General features: G+C 23.5%; 1 protein-coding gene across 8 annotated transcripts in view; it reads left to right on the top strand.

Moving 5' to 3' along the window:
- Nucleotides 1–561: 561 nt before the first annotated feature.
- Nucleotides 562–8,373, top strand: part of LOC147803251 (calcium-dependent secretion activator 1-like) — a 40,184-nt gene continuing 32,372 nt past the window's right edge. For 5 of the 8 annotated variants that reach the window (XR_015428959.1, XR_015428960.1, XR_015428958.1 and 2 more), the window contains exon 1: nt 565–659. The gene's annotated coding sequence lies outside the window, so the exon portion shown is untranslated. Of the gene's footprint in view, nt 660–8,373 lie in introns of all 8 variants that reach the window. The other 3 variants (XR_015428963.1, XR_015428962.1, XR_015428964.1) reach the window with 2 other exon arrangements.

Here is an 8,373-nt window from a genome sequence, read left to right as displayed (position 1 = left end):
GTTGCTCAAAAAAATACTTTGAAATATTAAAATGGAAACAAATTATTAGAAGAGAATTTCTCAATTCCTAAGTTATTATCTCATAATTTATTTTCATTTGTATATTTTAAAATTTTCTTTTCAGTATTTGAAATTCATGGCTTACTCTAGGTTTCTTTGAACTTTATTTTTCTACACTTTAAATTAGAATTAAAGGAGAAGGAGAATTTGCTATAAAAATTTTCTTATGGCGTCTTAAGGGCGTTAAAATAAAATTGCGTCTAGGGACCAGCAAACAGAACTCATGCAGTGGTCATTATAATGAAAGAATCATACTAATTGAGTCATGCTAAATGTTGGCTGAATTTTATGTAAAAGCTTAGTAATTCTATAAGTAATTGAATTATTTACATATTAAGATTAAGTTTTCGTTTTCTTTTCTTAAATAGTATAATGACTATTGGATTTTTATATTGTAAAATGTTGTTTTAATAAATATTCTAATCTGCTTGTTGCTATTACATCTGTAACAGGCTTGCAAGATCAGCCTGGATTCATACCTGGAACAAATTACTTACTTCCTTGAGATGTGGCTGTAAAATTGGAACAAAAAGAACGCTGGCCTGCATTGTGGGAAGGGAAGAGATCGTATGGTCTGAAATCTAAAAAGACTGCTAGAGGTGATTTTTTTTTAAATGCATTTATTTTTTAGAGGTTATAGATAACATAAAAATGCTGCTTATAGAATTAAGTTCTTTCTTATTATTCATCTATTTTATTTCATCAATATTCAGCTCTGTTTACTACTATGAACATCTATCAACTAATCGAAATTTAGAATTTCTTAAAAACCTTCAATTATTATTATTATTTAGAAAAAAAGTATAACTGTTGTGACTAGGGTTGGTGAAATTAATGATTTTTAAAAAAAGATAAATTAATTAAAAATTGAAATAAGTTTTTTTTTAAAATTTAAATCAGATTTTTTTCATTTTTTAATCTAAACTATGATAAAATGTATTAATAATACTTAATTTTATTCAAAAACAAATATGTAGCTAAAATACTTTATTTTTCCAAACTAAAATAGTTAAGATTATTATTTAATTACAACAATATCTAATTACTGAATATAATCAAAATAATTTTTATTAAAGCTCAACAATCTCATGAATTGCAATAAAATTTCATTTTTTATGTACACAAACGACATATTCTTAAAATTTTAAAATACTTGAATTTATATAAATTTAAAACTCAAGATTATTATTTAATTACAACTATATAATCACTCAGTAAAATCAAAATTTTATTCAAGTTCAACAACCTCATGAATTTCAATAAAATTTTATTTTTTTATAAACACAAACTACATATTTATAAAGTTTTAAAAATACTTGAATTTAAATAAATTTAAAACTAAATGGATATAATTGAAACATGTTCATTAAACAGTGAATTGTTTTAAAAGTTTTATACTACTTTTATCCACATTTAAATTTTTTATTTATTTATTTTTTTTTTGAATATCAAATAATAATTTACAAACATCGCTTGATGGACTTTATTAAGAAATATCTTTTACACACCTCATTGTAATATCCTTAATTAAAATGCCGAGATCTTCCAAAAATATCTAACTTGATCTTTCAAGTTTTTAAAATGTTCATAGTTTCTTTGTCCCATTGAAAAACTATAATCTTCTGTGGTAAAATGGTCAATAATGGTGCAACATACAATATAAACATTTTCTACAATGCATATATTTTTGTACAATATATACACATATCAGACTACTTTTGAAAAGGATAAATAACAAACTAAAAAGAGACATATATTATTGCAGACATAATAAAATGTATCTTTATTATATATTTAATTAAATTTTGCAGTTAGTTTAATGTTTTTTAACTGTTTGTTGTTGTTAACTTTTTAGTTTGTTGTATTACAGATACAATAAAATATACTGTTTTTAATTTCAATTTTGTTTAGAACAGAAAGTTTTCACAGTTTCAATAAAATTTTATTAATGGAGCAATGAACAACTCATAATAGTTTGACATCAATATTTTAGAAGATTTAAATGGTACTGTTGTATAAAAAAAAATACAAGTTTCCATTAGTTAACCTCTTCTAATGCCAATATTTAATTAAAATTTATAATTTAGTTGAAAATTTCTTTAATTAAATAATTTTAAAGTAGGGTTTAAATAATTTCAAAATAAAAATTAAGTGAATATGCAACTCAGCATTTGTGTTTAAGAACAATTTTGTGGATAAGGCATCTACTTATTAGAATTGTTCTTTTTTAAAATTACTGTACTGTTGATTAGAATTGTTCTTTTTTAAAATCATATGAAAAAGAAAAATCGACGTTAGTGAAACTATTAAACTCCACCCTAATGATTTCTTACTGCATTTACTAAAAATTATAAATTAGCTCATAAGCTCCTAAATTCACAAAATAAATAAAAAAAATGAGAAAGCGAAATTGTTACTTAAGTTTTTTTTCCTCATAAAATGAAGGAATTCTCAAAAAGTTAGAGAAAAAAAATCCTATGGGTAAGGCCATGAACCATGTATATAGTTAGTGGATGGTCTCTAACCTAAATTTGGACAATTTAATTTTGCAGTTTTTGCTAGCATCATTACTTAAAATAAAAAGATGTATCAAAAATCCAAATCTTTTGACTCTTCAAATCTATTATTTTAAAATCTTCATTTGTATTCATGTTTTGTAGAATCAAGAGTATCAGGACAAAAAGTTATACATCTTAAAAAATTTAACAAATAATAAATAATTGAAACAATTTAGAATATCATTTGAAAGCCAAACCATTTCTTTTAATTTTTCATCCATATTGTATTTCTCATTTTAGATTAGTTCAGTTCAAACTGTGAAATTGCTTAAGGACTGAAAAACAGAAATAGTTTCTGTTATGTTTAAATATTTTAATACAAAGAAATGAAGAGGCATTACATTTATATTTTGCATTTGAATGAAGATGCATTTTATTTCGTATCTATGAATCGTATTTTGTTGTTAATATTTTATTTGTTAAACATTTTGTTTATTACAAAAGAAAGATTAAGTTAAATAGTAAACATCTAATTATTTATTAAATGTGAATACATATTGTAGAGATATAGAAATATATAAGAAAGGATATTCATACATAATTATCAATTGCATTTAAATAATTCCTTTGTGTTCATTAAAATCTTAAATCAAGTACTTTGAATACTTAAAAAACAACTGTTTAAATTTATTATCTTTTTTCATTCATTTTAAAAGCAAAATGTATAGTAAAAAAAAATTCATAATTTTTTGTACCATGTGCAACAAAACAATATGTGCTTTTCATTTCATAAATGCTTCTAAAAATACCATTCTTTAACTTGAAAGCAAGTTATGTGTTTATTTAATTCATAACTAATCACATAACTTATTATTCATGAATCATTTTAGTAATTGTATCATTATGCAATCATTTACAGAGCATAAAAATGACAAATAGTTAATCTCCTAACTGTTTCTTCCTTTGATAATAATCAATCAATCCTTATTATGTATATCTAATATTTATATTTAGTATGAATGTAGAATATTCTTGAAAAAACTAACTTATCTTCGGTCAGGTCTTTTCGTGAAACCCACTTATCCCCTGACAAAATTGGGTTTTTTTTCTCGAAAAAACCCATGTGGGCTGGGTTTTTTTTTTTCAAAAACCTGCTTTAAACTGTTCTAAATTTAATTTAGCATTCACTAAAACATTAAAGTTTTTTAAATCTTATCAAAATTTCTATTTCTTGAACATTGTTACTTAAAAACAGAGCAACATCTTTATACTTTCAAGAATGCAAAAATCAGGAGTATTTTAGTAAGAACTTCATTATTATGCAACAACAAAATGAAGTAAAATGTGCACACTGAACAAATGACTAAATTATTGTGTAAAGAGCAGTTGCATACACTGTATCAAAAATCTATACTCATAGGCAATGATCTCAGATTATTTGTCTTATAACTATTTATTTGGGGAATTGAAAAAAATTCTTGATCTTCAGTGTGTAGATATTTTTCTGATGGTGTGGCACAATATTTTTAAAATGAAAGAAAAAATCGAATAAAAAAAAGTACTAGCCTATCACAGATCAAAAGAAAACACTTTTCTAATTTTTCTCTATAACAAAGTTCACTGCTGCATTGTAAATTTCTTACGTAAAAATCAGAATATGAGCATTATTTATTTCTTACTTAAATAGCAAACATGGTTAAAAAACTAACTTTTTACTTAATAAATCTTTATATAATCATATATTTTGGAAAAAAAAGTGCACAAAAAGTATTGGTTTTACTCAAAAATTTATTATTAAAATTCTCTCTTACTTATCAAATATGTTCATAAAATTCTTAATTATTAGTCATACTTTTTGTAATCTTTTATTGGTTTCCATTTTGTAAAAGCTAATTTATGATGTAAAATCAGAGAGTGTTATGTCAGTAACACCAAATGTTAAGCCAGTAGCAAATTTATATGTGCTTTTTATTAATTATTGAGAGTCACAATCTTTAGAACTTGAATGTCTTCAAAAATGTTATTATATTATCTCTTGATATGAAAAACTTTTGATATTTGTGTCTGTTACGTCCATAACAAACAGTTTTTATTTTCTTAAAACATTCGCGGAAGTTAAAAAGTTTCAGCACAAGTGCATAAGACCTCAAGAGTTATCCTTACAAAAAATATTTAAAGTATTTTAGGATTTTTAATTAAGTTAAATGCATTTCAAGTTTACAAATATAACATCAGTATTAGTAGAATTACCCTATTTTATATGGAATTTTAATTACTTAATATAAAAAGTTAAATATTGCCTTAATTTTACATTAAAATTTTTATTGTTTCAAACAAATAAGAAAAAAAACAAGAAAGATTTATATGATATATAGATGAAACTAATAATATGATATGTAGGTATACAGTAAACAAATGACAGTAATTAAATAATTCTAAAATATGATATTTTTATAATACACACAAGCAGGGGCAAAATTACTCTTCAATATTCAGTTCTTTTATTTATTATTATGTTAGCAAATTTGAAGAACAAAAAATTATATTTTTGAATTGCTTATTGAAAAGTAATATTCTTTTCGATAATATTCTATTTAGAAAAGTTTATCGAATAAAAGTAATATGATTAAGTAATAGTTAAATGAAATACTCCAATTTTTGTTTTAAATGGTTTTAGCAAAAAAAAAGCTTTTCTTTTCAAAAGCTTATAAGACCGGAACAATGTATCACAACGGAAGATATTAAGCAAAACCATTTTTGAAACCTTTTTTTCTTCTTTTAAATGAAAAGCTATTTCATCAAATTTGTTCAATATTTTCTTCCTGTATTGAATTGATCAGCACATTGAAAAAGCAATTTGTTGTAACTGAAAAAAAATATATATATTCCAACTCATGATCTCAACTAAGTATGGCTGTTAAGAGAACGCAATACCTACCCTCTCAATGCCAGCAGCTAATGCGTTTTCTATGGGAGCTTCATTTACTAATAACTTTTTTGCATTTTGATATTTTGAAAAAATTCTTTCAGCATTTGAAACTTCATAGTTTATTCTAAGATTTTGTGAAATCACTTTTTGTTTTACTATAAATTTAAAATTATTAATGGAGGTGAAAGATCGGTAATAGAGTTATCTTCTGGAAATACGTTTTTTATCAAAATTCATTCAGTAAATCTTTATTTTTGAGTTCACGAAATCGAACTATACATTTCAAGCTTCCGAAAGAAAAAATTCGCAATTATTTTCTTCAATTATGAAATGTGTTATTGTAAAAGAAGGATGAAAAAATTCTTAAAAAATTTGCGAAAAGAGCCTAAACCACGCCTTCCATCTGTCCTCCCTTCATTTACCAATACGGGTATAAGTTCTAGTAGGGGGGATCTTTTGGTGGTTAGGAGAAAAGCCTCTTCACTTTCCTTGAATAGTTGAGGGGTTAAATAGCCTGGGGTCTTCTATTGTGGTTGAAAATAGTTTTCATTTCATTCGCTTTCTTTAAAATGAGTTAGAATGGAAGACTTTCTTTCGAATTTTCTTATGTTTCTTATTATTATTTCTTCTTAATTTTGGCAATAACAACTTATCAAAACATTTTAGGATAAATATATTTAATTAGTTAGTAATAATATATATATATGTATATATATGTATATATATGTATATGTATATATATATATATGTATATATATATATACCAACTAAGCAACTACGAAAAAATTTCGTAATTGCCCCCATAGACAAAGCAAACAATAATTATGCAATCTTCTGTAAGAAATTCTATGTAGAACTTTTAAATACGGAGTTAGTTAAAATTTTAAACTTCGTAATTTAAATAATAATATTATCATTAAAACTTTTTTTAGCTTTGTATAGGAGGTTAAAAATTTAAATTAGCAATATACAATTTCCTTACTTAAATATCAGTCCTAAATTTTGTAAAATTACTATAAATTTCAGAACAGTCACAAGTGGGTCTAATACTTGCCTAATTAAACTTGGCAACTTTTTCTTTAACTACTTAAATAAAATTATGAACAATATTGTTAGAGAAAGTTTTTCTTGGATTATCACTAATAATCCACCAATTTTGGAATTTATTAAACATAATAAATTTAATTCTATTGCCATTTATGATTTCCAAGATCTTTTCAATAGCATTCCCCTTTCTAAACTAAAAGATGTCCTTTTGAATTATTACTATGATTTGAAAAAAATCTTTAATTGCGATTTTGATTATTAGGAAATTCCAATTAATTTTAGGCTATTTAATAATTATCTTTAAAATGGAAAAGATATTTTTTTTTCTAATTGAAACAATATCGGAAGGATCTAATTTTTCATCTCTCTTAACTAATTTATTTTTGCACTAAAAAAAATTGTACTCTTAATATCGAACTTGTTTTTATATTTATTGATGATTTAATTATCTTCAATTTTCATGAATATACTTTTTTATTAAATACTATTTACCTCTAGGAATTAACCTCGCTTCGTAATCATGATAATTTTAATTTTTTGGATCTGGGTATTATAAAAGAAGAAAATATCTGCTTTATTGGTCTATTGGATAATAGAAATTATTTTTATTTTAAGACAAATAAACTAATTACTTGGAATTCTAATGTTCTTAAAAACATCTATTTAAATACCATTTTTAATCAAATGAATAGAATTAAAAAATTATGTAGTAATGTTTAGTTATCCAAGAAACAAATAGACAAAATTTGATTAAAAAAAAAAGCAATGGTTACCCAAATAAAGTAATTAAATTCTATATAAAAACATTAAGTTAATTGCATGCTACTGTTAATAAATTTACTAAAAAACTCCTTTGCTAATTTATACAATTTTTACTGTTTGCAAATCTATTTCGGGCAAATCAGAATTGCTTAGTATCATGAGTTTTCTCAGTAAAATTTTACTTTTACAGTGTCAACGATTCATATTATAATTTTCCTTCTAGCAAATACTCTTTTTTTCTCAACAACGCATGTTGTTGCTCAGCATTTATTTTATTTTATAAAGTATTGATAGATATAAACATGAATATTATATTTTTTAATTTTTATGTTTTAATTTTTATTGTCTGTGCATTATAATGCCTATCTGCTTTACATATTCTTGCCTGACTTTATATTTTAGTTCTATATTTTAGTATTATTTTCTTCTTTTATTTTGACTTTTTGTCAGCATTATTCACAATTATTGAATCAAAATTATTATTCTCTAAAATAAGTAGTATTTGCAATTAAAAGTCGTTACTTTATATGTATTCAAATAATCATCGCTAAAACTACATTTTAAATAAATCAATTTTTAATTTATGTCTCCATTTGATTTATTTTAATCCATTAACACATACAATAAATGTAATAACATACAACGTATTCTGAATAATTTAATCATTAGACAATGGGGATCGGGGAGTATGTTGGTGATATTAGCAAGTTGTATTAAAATTTAAAAAAAAAAAAATATATAATACAAATTTTTAGTATTTTATTACAAAATAGGTTTTATCTTTAAAAAAACCGCCAATCTTTTGTTGAGAAACTCTTTTTTAAATCGTGCAGGAAAATTTGATGACTATTTAAAAATGACGGGAAAATGTTAAGAATATAAATGTTCTCTTCAACTTTTAACTACTAGAAAATGCCCATAATTAATTACCATTGTATTACTTACTATGCCAATTTTACCTTTAATTATCTTTTTGATATTACATTCCTTTTTTCAATCTGTGATAAAATAAGAGTTTTGCTCTTGTTTTTAGCCCTTATTTTGTCACCATATGTAAACGTAATAAAATATTCCCAA

The sequence above is a fragment of the Parasteatoda tepidariorum genome, chromosome 9 (genome assembly GCF_982258835.1).
Source record: "Parasteatoda tepidariorum strain Cologne lab strain chromosome 9, Ptep-v5.0, whole genome shotgun sequence".
Classification (NCBI taxonomy): Eukaryota; Metazoa; Arthropoda; class Arachnida; order Araneae; family Theridiidae; genus Parasteatoda; species Parasteatoda tepidariorum.
This window is presented reverse-complemented; position numbering and strand designations above follow the sequence as displayed.